The 14689-nt window shown below is 39.0% G+C and overlaps 1 protein-coding gene across 1 annotated transcript in view; it reads left to right on the forward strand.

Annotated features, from left to right (window-relative positions):
* ptprt (protein tyrosine phosphatase receptor type T) overlaps positions 1-14689 on the forward strand; it is a 326972-nt gene that overhangs the window by 2073 nt on the left and 310210 nt on the right. The window lies entirely within an intron of this gene.

Below are 14689 nucleotides of genomic sequence, written 5' to 3' on the forward strand. Positions count from 1 at the left end.
AAGGCAAAATGGGGTCCAACCTGGTAGTAGCAAGGTGTACCTAACAGTGTTGGGAACGTTACTTTAAAAAAAGTAATTAGTTATAGTTACTCACTACTTGTTCAAAAAAGTAACTGAGTTAGTAACTGAATTACTCTATAATATAAGTAACCAGGGAAAGTAACTATTTGCATTATAGTAAAAAAAAAGTTATATGCCAATGAATAAGGATTTTTTTGAAAAAGCAGTTTTCACAGTCAGTTGAAATGAGTAGATCATAAAGGTGTTTAACTTTTGACATTTATTGCACATCAACAGACCAGTGCAGGATAAAATCCTTTAAAATCCCAAATCTTTGAAAAAAAAAGAAGCAAAAGTAAACAGTTACACTATATAAAGTGCATTTACATCTATCAAATTAAATTAAATTCTCCCAACCTGAGACAACTGGTTTGTTCACAACAGAAGTGAACTTAACAATTAAACCTCTATTCTTAATTAAATAAATCAAATACCCAGTCTGGTAGACATTCAGGAACTTCAAGTATTTTCTTAATTAATGGTTATATCACCACCTTGAAAATGCTAACTTTTCTTTGGCTTGCTCCTGACTCGCCATTTCTGCCTCTTCTCCGTTTGTGTCGTGTCACTGGAGTGCTTCGGCGCGCGTGTAAAAACACTGGCTCTGATTGGCTACCATAACACTGCCTTAGCCAATCGCTTACTGAGACCTATCGAGATCTGTTACTCCTCACTAGCCTGGTCAGGGGTCCGCTCAGATTACTGTTAGCATATCAATATATGGTAACGCACCGCTTTTGATGACCAGTAACGTCAACGGCGTTGTAACGACAAGAAAAGTAATTAATTATATTATCCCGTTACTGACAAAATGACGCAGTTACCTAACGCCGTTATTTTTAACCTAATAAAGTGGCCTGTAAGTTGAAGTTCCAGTCTTCTTTCTCCTTAGATACTTTTTATTTCATTGTCTCATAATGGCTTTCAATATCAATGCTAAGTATCACAAAAGGAGCAACAATATGAATGTCATTGATCTCAGAGATGATTGGTTTACTTCAGATCAACTCCGATCAACTTCATCAGTTTCATTCTCAGCTAACTCGAGATGTAGTCTTGATATATCACTGAAGTGCACTACATCAGAAAGAAAAGATGTCTTATGCTTGCTTGGGGCTTCATCCTTGCAGTTGTCAAACAGCAGGGGGTCTCTGAGACGACTATAGCTAGCACACATTGGCATCAGAAGGCCAGTGAGGCTCCTACCCAGTGCCAAGGAAGCTGATATTACTCACATTAGTCATCTCATTAAAAAGCTCCCGGGAGAGACGTTTCTTTTAATTGAAAGAGAAGTCCTGTGAGAGAGCCAGAAGGTTCTATGTCAAATCTCATAGCAGCCTCAATAGGGAGTTTATTCAGGAACCACAGGCTCCACAGCCTTATGATGTCCCACCAAACAGTTTTCCATAGTTGTTTCTCTAATAGCAAAGAATATGATTCATTATACAGTTTGATTTAATTAATCTTTCCACCCGACGTTAAGGCTGTTTGTGTACATTCTAACCTTGACAACACATAACATTTAATTGGAAGAGGAGTTGGAGCAGTGTTAACTTTTACATCAGATATTTCCACCGACCTCCGCAATTATAATACGATAAATGCCTGATTTATGGATGGTTAAACATCCTCTGTGTTCATGATGAAAAGGGACCTTATGTTCAGATGGCATCTGATCTGTCACATATGTGATTTGGTAATTGGATAAATAATATAAAATGATACAAAATATGAAAAATAAATAAAAATATATTCACATTGCACTCTTTGTACCAGTTGTTAATAAGTTGGCATTGAGCAATTTTGTACACAGTACAGAGCACACTGGTCATAAATCAGGCTTAAATATCCATCGTCTCCAGGACGCAATGCCTAAAATGAGAGGGCTTTGGTCGCCTAACCTTAACCTGTCAGAATGAAAAATAAATAAAGCGTTATCTCTGTTATCCTGAGGCCGCGGTGAGGGACAGCTGATTGAACGCTCCTTCCAGAAAGAATCAGTGAGCCCCCTGTATCCCCAATATCCTCTGGACCTGACCTTCAGCCTACGTCTGTGCTCCAATCATTCTCTCACAGCTCAAGTCTGAGCTGTTAGACTACAATTTCCTGTTGTGCTGCTTTGGTGTATTTAATGAAAGTGAAGAAAAAATTTCTGGAGTGCCTCACTGTATGTGTTGGGAATCAAAATGAAGTTCCAAAGGAGATTTTAGTTGTGTTGTGGATGAAAATGAAAATTGATATGACTGCTCAGTTTTTTTCTTACTAGGCTAGTATATAAACAAGGTGATTATATTAAACTGAAATGTGATTTGAATCAATAACCAAGATGAAGTCAAATTCCACACAGACAAGTGCAGCCAGTGATTTTACCTGAATGTTCTAGCTGAAAATTCTGCTCAAATCCCAGCTGTTATGTTTCCCTCCCAGTATGCTGCCATGGTCACAGGTGTTCTCATGCACTCAAAAGTTTTACGCTGTCTTCTGCATACTCACGGTGCACCATGGAGAGTTCTTTGCTTGAGTGCATTGCAAGACATGCCATGTAAATGTAATATTGTCAAAATTGTTGATTCAAGTCACATTTGGAACAAATTTTTGCTTGAATGGTTCCAAAAATGTGATCTGCGTCCAAGTTGCAATAATACATGCTATTACTTAATTATATTATTTATATCATAGCTTTATTAAACAGATAATACACATAATAACACATTTTTTAGGTGGGTACCTAAAAATGGTTATTGGGTAATTGGATTCTGGTCATTTCACTCAGTGGGATATAACAGTTCCAATCACTTGTGTATAGTGAAAAAAGAACACCAAATTTTGGTTGCATGACATTCATAAGGGAAATTTTTTGCAGTATGTGAAATATGGTACACTATAACTTGATAGATGTAATATTGGCCAATCAGAAGAGATTTCAGAGCACCACATAAGACATTTTTTGAAACTCTTAAGAGGAAAATTTTAAGGATTTATAAGCTTCCACCAGTTCACATTCAGGCAGACAGCAGATACTGAATGGCATTTCTACTTTTCTTTGGAGTGGGTCCTTCCTAAGAAGGTCATTGCTAGGGCATGCTGTAAAATCATCTAACCAGTGAACCAAAAGAACCCTAGGCTGACATTATAAGGCTCTGCATACATGTGTTGTCCATGATAATGTTAATGTGATCAGGAGTCTACTATGAAAAAGCCAATGTATCAAGAATTGGCTCTATGGGTTTTTATTTAGACAGAAAAGATATTACAGTGATATGTATGGATGAGGTAAATTTTGGTTATTGGGTAAATTAACACAGGGCTAAAATAAAATCTATCTGTGATCTAAAACTTAAAAAGATATCATTCAGTATGTCACTGACTAAAATCAAAATAAACCAACAAACAAAACATTGAAGTAAATCAGCATCAGAGCGGCTTAAGGAGCAGAGGAATGCGCAGCACTGGAGGTGTGTGTGTGTGTGTGTGTGTGTGTGTGTGTATGTGTATGTGTGTGTGTGTGTGTGTGTGTGTGTGTGTGTGTGTGGGTGTGTCTCTCCTGCTGGGTGCCCTGCACACCGTGACAGGTGTCTTCTCTGGTAAACCTGTCTTGATGCCTTTTGCAGTTCCTGCTGGTGTTTGCAGGGGCTTTTGCTTATTATTCACTGTTTGGAATTTGATTTAAAACATTCTACTTCATTGCCCTGCAAATCCTTAGTAGTGTTATCACAGTGGCCTGTTACAGTGTTAAACACTGCACTGTGTACTGGTGTGACTATATGTTTCTTTACACTTCAAAACTATTGCAGTCGGCAGTTTCATCATGATTCAAGTGCAGCACTTCTGCTGTCAGACATGCATCCCTATTCAACCATGTTCCTCAGGGCAGGTGCTGTGCTTTGGATTGTTAGCAGATTCTTTTTGTCATCAGCACTCTCTACATTCACACTTGAACAGACGAATCTTCATCTCATCTGTCCGAAAGACCTTTTTCTGTCTTTTCTGTTTCTGAGGCTTGCCACAGGTTCATATCTGGTACACCCTCTGTAGTCTTCTTGGCATGTTCTCTTCTTTATGGGATTCTGTAAGACATCCACACCCATGTGCTGCAGTGGTCCTGTTTAAAGTGTTCCTCAGTCATGAACCGCCGTGATCTTTCCTGCTCTGTTAGAGGCGACGTTCACCTGCATTTTTAGTCTGTACCGTTTGGTTCTTTACTGATTATTACCAAGCTTGATGTTTGGCCTGCACTAGCAGACTAAATTACTCTTTGACTAAATTATTATTTGTTTGGATTTCCTTTTGGTTTTTGGTTTGGGTTTCCAGTTGTTTCTGACTTCACACTCCACCCTTGTGCTCTGCCCCCTCGTCATTGTTGTCCGGTGTGTCTTGTTTGAGTCTTGGTTTAGTCTGTGTATTTAAGTCCTGTATTGTGTTGGTTCTTGGTTTAGTCTGTGTATTTAAGTCCTGTATTGTGTTGGTTCTTGGTTTAGTCTGTGTATTTAAGTCCTGTGTTGTGTTGGTTCTTGGTTTAGTCTGTGTATTTAAGTCCTGTTTTGTGTTGGTTCTTGGTTTAGTCTGTGTATTTAAGTCCTGTGTTGTGTTGGTTCTTGGTTTAGTCTGTGTATTTAAGTCCTGTGTTGTGTTGGTTCTTGGTTTAGTCTGTGTATTTAAGTCCTGTATTGTGTTGGTTCTTGGTTTAGTCTGTGTATTTAAGTCCTGTTTTGTGTTGGTTCTTGGTTTAGTCTGTGTAAGCCCTATGCTTTGTCATTTGCTTCATTTGTGGTTGTAAGTACATGATTGTGATTTCAGTCTCTAGTTGTTTATTCATGTCTGTTTTTCTTTAGCTATTATGTGTCTCCCCAGTTCAATGTGTTGGTGTTTTCTGTTGGTGTTATTGGTTTATATGGTTAATATTGTTTGGTTGTTCTTGGTGTCATGTCTGTGTAAGTCTGTTAGTTTGGTTAATAAATAAATGTACGTGCATCCAGCCTCCAAAAACCCTGCGTTACTATAACCTCATAGTATTGGTGTACAGAACCAAAATCACACTTTTTCACTGTGATCCTACTTATAGATATCTGTGTACAGTAATCCATCCCCAACAACTGCTAGTATCATTTATTTTTGGATAATATTTATTTAATGAAATATGAAAGATTTGCGGAAAGAGGAAATTGAGCTTTTGTTTCTAGGCTAGTTTTTGGTACTAAAAATCTTGTTATATTTTGTTGCATCTGGTAGCACAATCTCAAGCCAACAGTATGAAGCAGCTTACTGCTTCTTTAATTGGTTCTAAAAATGGTTCTTGAAGGTCGTTAATTCTCAGATCTTTGCAGTCTAAGCTTGTGTTGTGCCTTAAATTCCAGATCAGGGATGAATATATCTTGGAAGGTCATTCAACATTCATGGGTGTCTTGATTCACAAGATATTTATTGCCCACCCATCTCTCAGTTGCTTAAAGAAACCTTAATGACTTGATGTTCAATAAAGCCATTGGTTTATTTGCCTGGTTTATATATTGTCCTATAGCTACAGCACCACATTCACTACACTATATGCTGGTGGGGAGGAGAAACTGCAGGAAAAGGCCTCAGTGTCTGTACTGAGATCAGTTGCAAGAATATGTTTCATTGTTTTACCAAATATTTGTTGTCTTTGTGGATGGTCTTCTGTTTACAATCTTGGTAAAAAACTACACAGGAATTTTAAATTCAAAATTAAAAAAGACAATATAACATCTAAGCTATTAATGCAATGTAGACATTCATCAGGTTTCTAATGGAATGTACAATAATCAAATAAAATCAAATATATTTGTATAGCGCTTTTCACAACACGTCACAAAGCGCTTTACAGGATTTACAAGGTTAACAATACTATGGGTCCAAATCCCTAATGAGCAAGCCAAAGGCGACAGTGGCAAGGAAAAACTTCCTATGATGGTGGGGAATAGGAAGAAACCTCGGGAGGACCAAGACTCAAAAGGAAACCCATCCTCCATTAGGCGGCCCGTTAACACACAAATTACACAAAGACAAATTATACAGATGAATACACAAGTTCAGATAAGTATAAGGTAACTAGAATGAAAGTTCTGGGTGTTGATATTGTTAATGTAAATGTCTTGTGATGAACACCAGGTTTTCATTCCGTGTCGGAGCAATGATATTGGTATTGTAGACTCCAACTGCAGTGTTACTCCCCAAGTGAACCTCAGAGAAGAAAGATGTGTGATGTGGTAAATATGTAACAGATTAATCAAAGGCCAAACTAAACAGATGAGTCTTTAATCGAGTTTTAAACATTGAGACTGTGTCTGAGTCCCGAATAGAGGCAGGAAGATTATTCCACAATTGTGGAGCTTTAAAAGAAAAGGCTCTTCCACCTGCTGTGATCTTTTTGATCCTAGGAACAGTTAATAACCCTGCGTCCTGCGAGCGAAGTGAACGTGCTGGGTTGTAATGATCTAATTTCATGTTGATTATTTAATTTAATTTTAATTAGATTTTTAAAACATATCGTCCTGTTATTCCTATATCTGCCATGGTTAACAGACACAGTCTCAATGGTTTGGTCGGTAGGGAAGTAAGTTCTACTTAGCTGGGTAGGGAAGTAAGTTCTACTTAGCGAATGGCTAAGTTTTTTTTTTCATTTTTGGGTGATGTTGTCCTTAACCGTCTGTCTGTTGTCAGTTGTATGTATCGGCACCGTTATTTTGTTGTTTTTGTTGTTTTGTTGTGTTAGCGCTTGCTAACAACTGTCCGGTCGCTGCTACTCTGTTGCCGTAATAAAATAATATAATAATAATAATAATACATAGCTATTATGGTATGTCTGTTTCATAGGAGCAACATGCCCAAAATGTGAAAGGAAAAAGGAAAATGAAAGCTTTGGTCCCAAAGCGTCAAGGTAGTGTTTTCTGCGTTCTTGAGTGAATACGACGGCCCTGATTTTATCCCAAAGATGCCATTAAAACATGGGGGCTTGATGTTGAACATATGTGCATGTGAGGAAGACACAGGACTCCCTCCACAGACCTCTGCTTCAGCACACTTTCACCAGGAAATAAGCTCATGATTAGGCGCAAACAGTAAGATTGAGAAATGTGTAGAAGAGATAAAACATTGGATGGCGTGTAACTTTCTAGCACTAAATCCCGATAAAACAGAATTAATAATAGTTGGGTCTAGGGCTGCGAGAGACAAGATACATAATGTAGCATTGAATCTACATTCTTTTACTATAACCCCCAGCGCAGAGGTAAAGAACTTGGGCGTCACAATAGACCCAGATCTCTCGTTCGATACACATATTAATAATATAACTAGGGTAGCATTCTTTCACTTGCGCAACAATGCCAAAATTAGAAACATATTACATATTAGTGATGCAGAAAAACTAATCCATGCATTCATATCCTCTCGTTTAGATTATTGCAACAGTCTCCTAGCTGGATGCTCTGGTAAATCGATAAACAAACTCCAGCTGGTTCAGAACGCAGCAGCACGAGTTTTAACAAAAACTAAAAAGTTTGATCACATTAGTCCCGTACTATCGTCATTACACTGGCTGCCAATTAGATTCCATATTGACTATAAAATACTTTTATTAACATATAAAACGCTGCATGGCTTAGCTCCAGACTATCTTAGTGAACTTATTGAACAATATAACCCAGCGCATTCACTTCGCTCACAGGACGCAGGGTTATTAACTGTTCCTAGGATCAAAAAGATCACAGCAGGTGGAAGAGCCTTTTCTTTTAAAGCTCCACAATTGTGGAATAATCTTCCTGCCTCTATTCGGGACTCAGACACAGTCTCAATGTTTAAAACTCGATTAAAGACTCATCTGTTTAGTTTGGCCTTTGATTAATCTGTTACATAGTTACTACATCTCGTATCTTTTCTCCGAGGTCACATTGCAGTCGGAGCCTACAATACCAGCATCGCTGCTCCGACATGGAATGAAAGCCTGGCGTTCATCAACAGACATTTACAGTGACAATATCAAAACCCAGAACTTTCATTTTTACCTTTACTTAGTCTGATTGTGTGATTTGTGTGTGACTTGTGTATTTGTCTGTATTTTGTGTAATTTGTGTGTTAACGGGCCGCCCAATGGAGGATGGGTTCCCTTTTGAGTCTTGGTTCTCCCGAGGTTTCTTCCTAATCCCCACCATCATAGGGAGTTTTTCCTCGCCACTGTCGCCTTTGGCTTGCTCATTAGGGTTCTGAACCCATAGTATTGTTAACCTTTTAAATCCTGTAAAGCGCTTTGTGACAACATGTGTTGTGAAAAGCGCTATACAAATAAACTTTGATTTGATTTGATTTGATGTCATGCAGAGTGATGAGTCGAATTGTCCAATTTGATCTGTGGGAGGGAGTAACCTGAAATCTAAAGTTATAGACACACACACACACACACACACAAACACACACACACACACACACACACACACACACACACACACACAGACTTTCTCTCTGTTTCTCACACATATACAATTAAGTAATTATATGCAATCGATTAATAATGTAATTAATATGTTTTTAGTATATGCACATATAAGCTCAGGCCATTTATATTTAATAGCAAGCTCAAAAGTTTGCATACCCTTAGATAAATATTACAAGTATCTGTATTGAAAGAGAGTGTAAACTTGTCTGAGCCACTGCTTGATAAGTGTCTTCAGGTGTGTTAGATTAGGCTTGCGAGAAACCCTGCAGGTAGCTTGAATTTTCAAAAGTCTCAAGCAGTTTGATGAAAGCAACAAAGATGTGCTCAGGCAAACAGCTGTCGGAAAAGCTCAGAAAAGTATTACTAACGTTTCATAGAGCTGGTGAAGGATATAAAAAGATATCAAAGCATTCTGGGATACCAGAAGGCCATAATCCAGAAACGGAAGAAACACGGATGCATGAAGACTTGACCTAGTGAAAGATGAAGAATAATAACAGAAAGAAATGCCAGAACACATGTCTGAGAGCTTTTTAAGAATCCAAACCAAATGGCAGGAGACATACAAAAGTCTTTAGAGACAAATGGAATACAATTTCACAAAGCAGTTTACATGGGTCTGAATTGCTTGGTGTGAGCAAAGTGGACTGTTTTGGTATTAATTAACACAGAAACATGTGGCAAACCGGCCTGTACCTACAAGGAGAAGAGCACCAGTCACTCTGAGACAGTGGACGGAAGAACACACACCTGCCAATATCAACAGCTTTATAGCAAATTCTCCTACATCAGTCAAAAGGCCGAGTAAAGATAATTCAGTGAAGACATTGCATTATAAAGCAAAGTGCACTGATGCATTTGAGAAAGATGAAATATCATTAAATATTGGGTTCATTATAATAACAAATAACTTTTTTTGTCTCTTAATCCTTTAGACATTTGAAGTAAGTGTTAATCAGCCAATCACATGGCAAAAACATAATGCATTTAGGCATGTAGACATGACCAAGATGATCTGCTGCAGTTCAAACCCAGCATCAGAATGGGGAAGAAAGGTGATTTAAGTGACTTTGAACATGACATGGTTGTTGGTGCCAGACGGGCTGGTCTGAGTATTTCATAAACTGCTGATCTACTGGGATTTTCATGCACAACCATCTCTAGGGTTTACAGAGAATGGTCAGAAAAATAAAAATTATCCAGTGAGCGGCAGTTCTGTGCGCAAATGCCTTGTTGATGCCAGAGGTCAGAGGAGAATGGCCAGACTGGTTCGAGCTGATAGAACGGCAACAGTAACTCAAATAACCAGTCGTTACAACTGAGGCATGCAGAAGAGCATCTCTGAATGCACAACACATCAAACCTAGAGGTGGATGGGCTACAGCAGTAGAAGACACACCGGGTGCCACTCCTGTCAACTAAGAACAGGAAACTGAGGCTACAATTCGCACAGGCTCACCAAAATTGGACAATAGAAGATTGGAAAAACGTTGCCTGGTCTGATGAGTCTCGATTTCTGCTGCGACATTCGGATGGTGGGGTCAGAATTTGGCGTCAACAACATGAAAGCATAGATCCATCCTGCCTTGTATCAACAGTTCAGGCTGGTGGTGGTACATTGGTGTGGGGGATATTTTCCTGGTACACTTTGGGCCCATTAGTACTAAGTGAGTGTCATGTCAACGCCACTACCTGAGTATTGTTGCTGACCATGTCCATCCCTTTTTGACCACAGTGTACTATCTTCTGATAGCTACCTCCAGTAGGATAACGCACCATGTCATAAAGTGCGAATGATCTGGTTTCTTGAACACAACAATGAGTTCACTGTACTCAAATGGCCTCTAGATCTCAATCCACTAGAGCACCTTTGGGATGTGGTTGGATTCACATCATGGATGTGCAGCTGACAATTCTGCAGCAACTGTGTGATACTATCATGTCAATATGGACCAGACTCTCTGAGGAATGTTTGCAGTACCTTGTTGAATCTGTGCCACAAAGGATTAAAGCAGTTCTGAAGGCAAAAGGGGGTCCAACCCGGTACTAGCAAGGTGTACCTATATATATATATATATATAGTGGTGGGACTTTAACGCGTTAAAATGCGTTAACTTTTTTAGTGCGTTAATTGTACTGTAATTAATTAATCGAAATTAACGCATTAAAAAAATTAACGCATTTTAACGCATGAGACACTTTTGCATCGTGGAATGATTCTCAGTGCACGAGTTCCAGACATACAGATTATATGGACGCACAATAAGATGAGCATGATGGAGATGACTGAAGAGGCTACGCTGGTGGATGGGAAATTTAATATAAGAAACTTCCAGATGGAAGTACAAACACAAAAAGTGTTATTTGCACTTTATGTAGGAAGGAGTTCGCTTATCACAGGAGCACTTCCACCCTTCGTTACCACCTCAACGCAAAACACGTTGGTGCTAACGCGCAGGTCAGTAATGATAACTTAGCTGCTAAATGTATTCCTAGTACGATAGGGTGACCAAACGTCCGTATTTCCCGGGACATGTCCGTGTTTCACATCCTGTCCAGGGTTTTTTTAAGTGAGGAAATGTCCTGGTTTTTAAATTACCTTCATTGGACCATTAAGACTGGATTAAACTTTCACGAGTGACCGTAGCGCGCGACTCCGCACACGTTTATACATGACGCGTCACATTATTTGTGTTGTTCGCTCTCTGTGATCGAAGATAAAGACTTACAAGAAGTGCTGCACATTGCGTCAACTGATGCAAGTTACAAACTGCCGTCCAGGGGTGAGTTTCCCAATACGATGGAGATGCCTGTGGCAGAGGCCTGGGAAATTAAAGAAAAATATACCATCTAAAATGGTATTAAAAAACATCTTCTGATTTACTTCAATTCTTCCAATATCCTGAGCAAAACTCCCAAAATGGTGGAAAAATAAACAAGATGTTGAAGTTTATGATTATGTTCATTGATTCCTTCATCATTCAAACTTAAATTAATATTTCTCATGTTAAATACTGAAATGCGATTAAAATGCGATTAATTTCAATTAATTAATTACAAAGCTTCCGATTAATTCGATTAATTTTTTTAATCGTGTCCCACCCCTAATATATATATATATTAGTGGTGGGACTTTAACGCGTTAACGCGTTAATTTCGATTAATTAATTACAGGAAAATTAACGCACTAAAAAAATTAACGCATTTTAACGCACGATACACTTTTGCATCGTGGAATGTTTCTCAGTGCACGAGTTCCAGGCGTACAGATTATATAAACGCACGATAAGATGAGCATGATGCAGATGACTGAAGAGGCTACGCTGGTGGATGGGAAATTTAAATATAAGAAACTTCCAAATGGAAGTTCAAACAAAAATAGTGTTATTTACACTTTATGTAGGAAGAGTTCGCTTATCACAGGAGCACTTCCACCCTTCGTTACCACCTCAACGCAAAACATGTTGCAGCTAAAGCTGGGCGTACACTGTGCGATATTTTAAATCGTGTACTCAGCTCCAGCTCAAACTGTACGACTAACTCGTTGCGGAGAGTCGGCTCGTGGAGCTGCTTCAACAGTGCGATACTCTCACGAGGAGCGATTTGAATTTCAAACATGTTTGATATTCTTGCGACGCTGCGATTTCTGATCGGGAGTTGGTCGTGAGGTATGAATCGCTCCTCGTTTACCTGTGTAAACTATACGATGCACGACACGCGATTGAGCCGAAACGAGTGAAAATCGGCTGAAAATGGGCCAAAAATCGCACAGTGTACGCCCAGCTTAACGCGCAGGTCAGTAATGATAACTTAGCTGCTAAATGTATTCCTAGTACGATAGGGTGACCTAAACGTCCGCATTTCACATCCTGTCCCGGTCGTCCCGGGTTTTTTTTAAAGTGAGGAAATGTCCTGGTTTTTAAAGTACCTTCATTGGACTATTAAGACTGGATTAAACTTTCGCGAGTGACCGTAGCGCGCGACTCCGCACGCGTTTATACATGACGCGTCATATTATTTGTGTTGTTCGCTCTCAGTGGTCGAAGATAAAGACTTACAAGAAGCGCTGCACATTGCGTCAACTGATGCAAGTTATGAACTACCGTCCAGGGGTGAGTTTCCCAAAACGTTCTTAGCACCAAGTACTTCTTAACCTCGTACGTAAGAACGAGGGGAAAAAAACAGGTTATTACTCAAGTAAAACAGATTATTGTGAAGAGCGCCACAAATGTGGCTCTGACTGGGGATCACTGGACCTCTGTTAGCAACAAGAATGATCTTGGTGTGACAGCTCATATTATAGATGATGAATGGAAGATCCAGTCATTTGCTTTGAGCATGCAGAAGACCACTTCTAGGCACTATGGAGATGCCTGTGGCAGAGGCCTGGGAAATTTAAGAAAAGTATACCATCTAAAATGGTATTAAAAAACATCTTCTGATTTACTTCAATTCTTCCAATATCCTGAGCAAAACTCCCAAAATTAAACAACATTTTTGGTCAGAATTTCCAATGTTCTGAACTGTTTTCTGCACTCATAGATTGGTCTGTGTAGTAGACTGGTGGAAAAATAAACAAGATGTTGAAGTTTGATTATGTTCATTGATTCATTCATCATTCAAACTTAAATTAATATTTCTCATGTTAAATACTGAAATGCGATTAAAATGCGATTAATTTCGATTAATTAATTACAAAGCTTCCAATTAATTCGATTAATTTTTTTAATCGCGTCCCACCCCTAATATATATACAAACTTACCTGCAGTGTACTGTAGTAAACAATGTAGAGCCAGCAAAAACTGCCTTATGGAACACAAGGTTTCAAGAAACAGGGAATTACAGATAGAGGTTCTATACCATCAAGAAACAGGGAATTTCAGATAGAGGTTCTATACCATCAAGAAACAGGGAATTTCAGATAGAGGTTCTATACCATCTATGATGGCAAACTCAAACCTCACATGCTCAGCTGATGAAGGACCACTGTCTGTTGTCTGAAGTTTTGAATGCTGCTATATCTACACCAAGGGCTGAAAGAAGAATTTGAATAGATGAGGGCTACAGTGATTCCTGTGATAATCAGGGCACTAGGGGCTTTGACCCTCAAACAGGGAGACTGGCTCCAGTAAATTCCAGGAACAACACCCGAGATCAGCGCAGCCCTGGGAAGATATATATAAATATAATAGAGAGAGAGAGAGAAGAAAGAGAGATAGAAGGAGATAAAGAGAGAGGGAGAGAGATTGTGAAGCACACAAAGCTGAAGCACACAGAAGCACTTTGCTTGCACAGCTGATGAAGGACCTCTGTCCACAACATCCTGTTTCTCTGGAAACTTTGTGTACTTCACTACAATTTTAATCTTTCTCTCTGTTCAGACGTGCGCAGTCCTGGGAAGATATACATTATTATGCATTACACACACACACACACATTCCAGGTTCAGAAAGTAAAAGTCGTCACCACGATTTTGCTCAGGCTTCCTGGATTGTGTTGATTCCACTGATTTTACCTGGATTGCACTAATTAGAAAATCCAGCAAGCTTGAATAAAATCCTGGGAAGGAGTTTTACTTTCTGTACCTGGAATGTCCACCTCTGATGTTTTCTATTGATACTATTTATAAGAATCACTTGATACTATAGACCTGTAGGTCTCCTATGGTACGTGGCATTCATCGGTGACTTTCTGTGCATCCATTTGGAATTTGCAACTTCCTTTGAATGCACATGTCAAAGACATCAGACACAGAGTTTTCATCTGTCTCAAATGAGAATGAGATAACCATCATTTGGGTAGATGGATTGCTGTATATGATGAAGTCTCACTGACTGCTCAAAGTTTGAGTGCAACTGCACAGGGCACGATGAAGGGGCACCTTCCTGTATTAATAGGGCATTGATTTCCACATCACTACATAATGAACTCATAAATTTGAGCAGACCATAAAACATTGAAACTGAAATATGCTCACTCAGGGAAGTTCTCTTACATAGATTATCAATGTTCTTTCTTTCTTTCTTTCTTTCTTTCTTTCTCTCTCTCTCTCTCTCACTCACACACACACACACACATTTACTGTATGATCTACTGTCTGATTTACTGTCTGATCTATACACTGATATTTATTATTTTTACACCATGTGCATTTTGATATTCAGTATAGTGGACCG

This window comes from Brachyhypopomus gauderio, chromosome 8 (genome assembly GCF_052324685.1).
Source record: "Brachyhypopomus gauderio isolate BG-103 chromosome 8, BGAUD_0.2, whole genome shotgun sequence".
NCBI classification, from domain to species: Eukaryota; Metazoa; Chordata; class Actinopteri; order Gymnotiformes; family Hypopomidae; genus Brachyhypopomus; species Brachyhypopomus gauderio.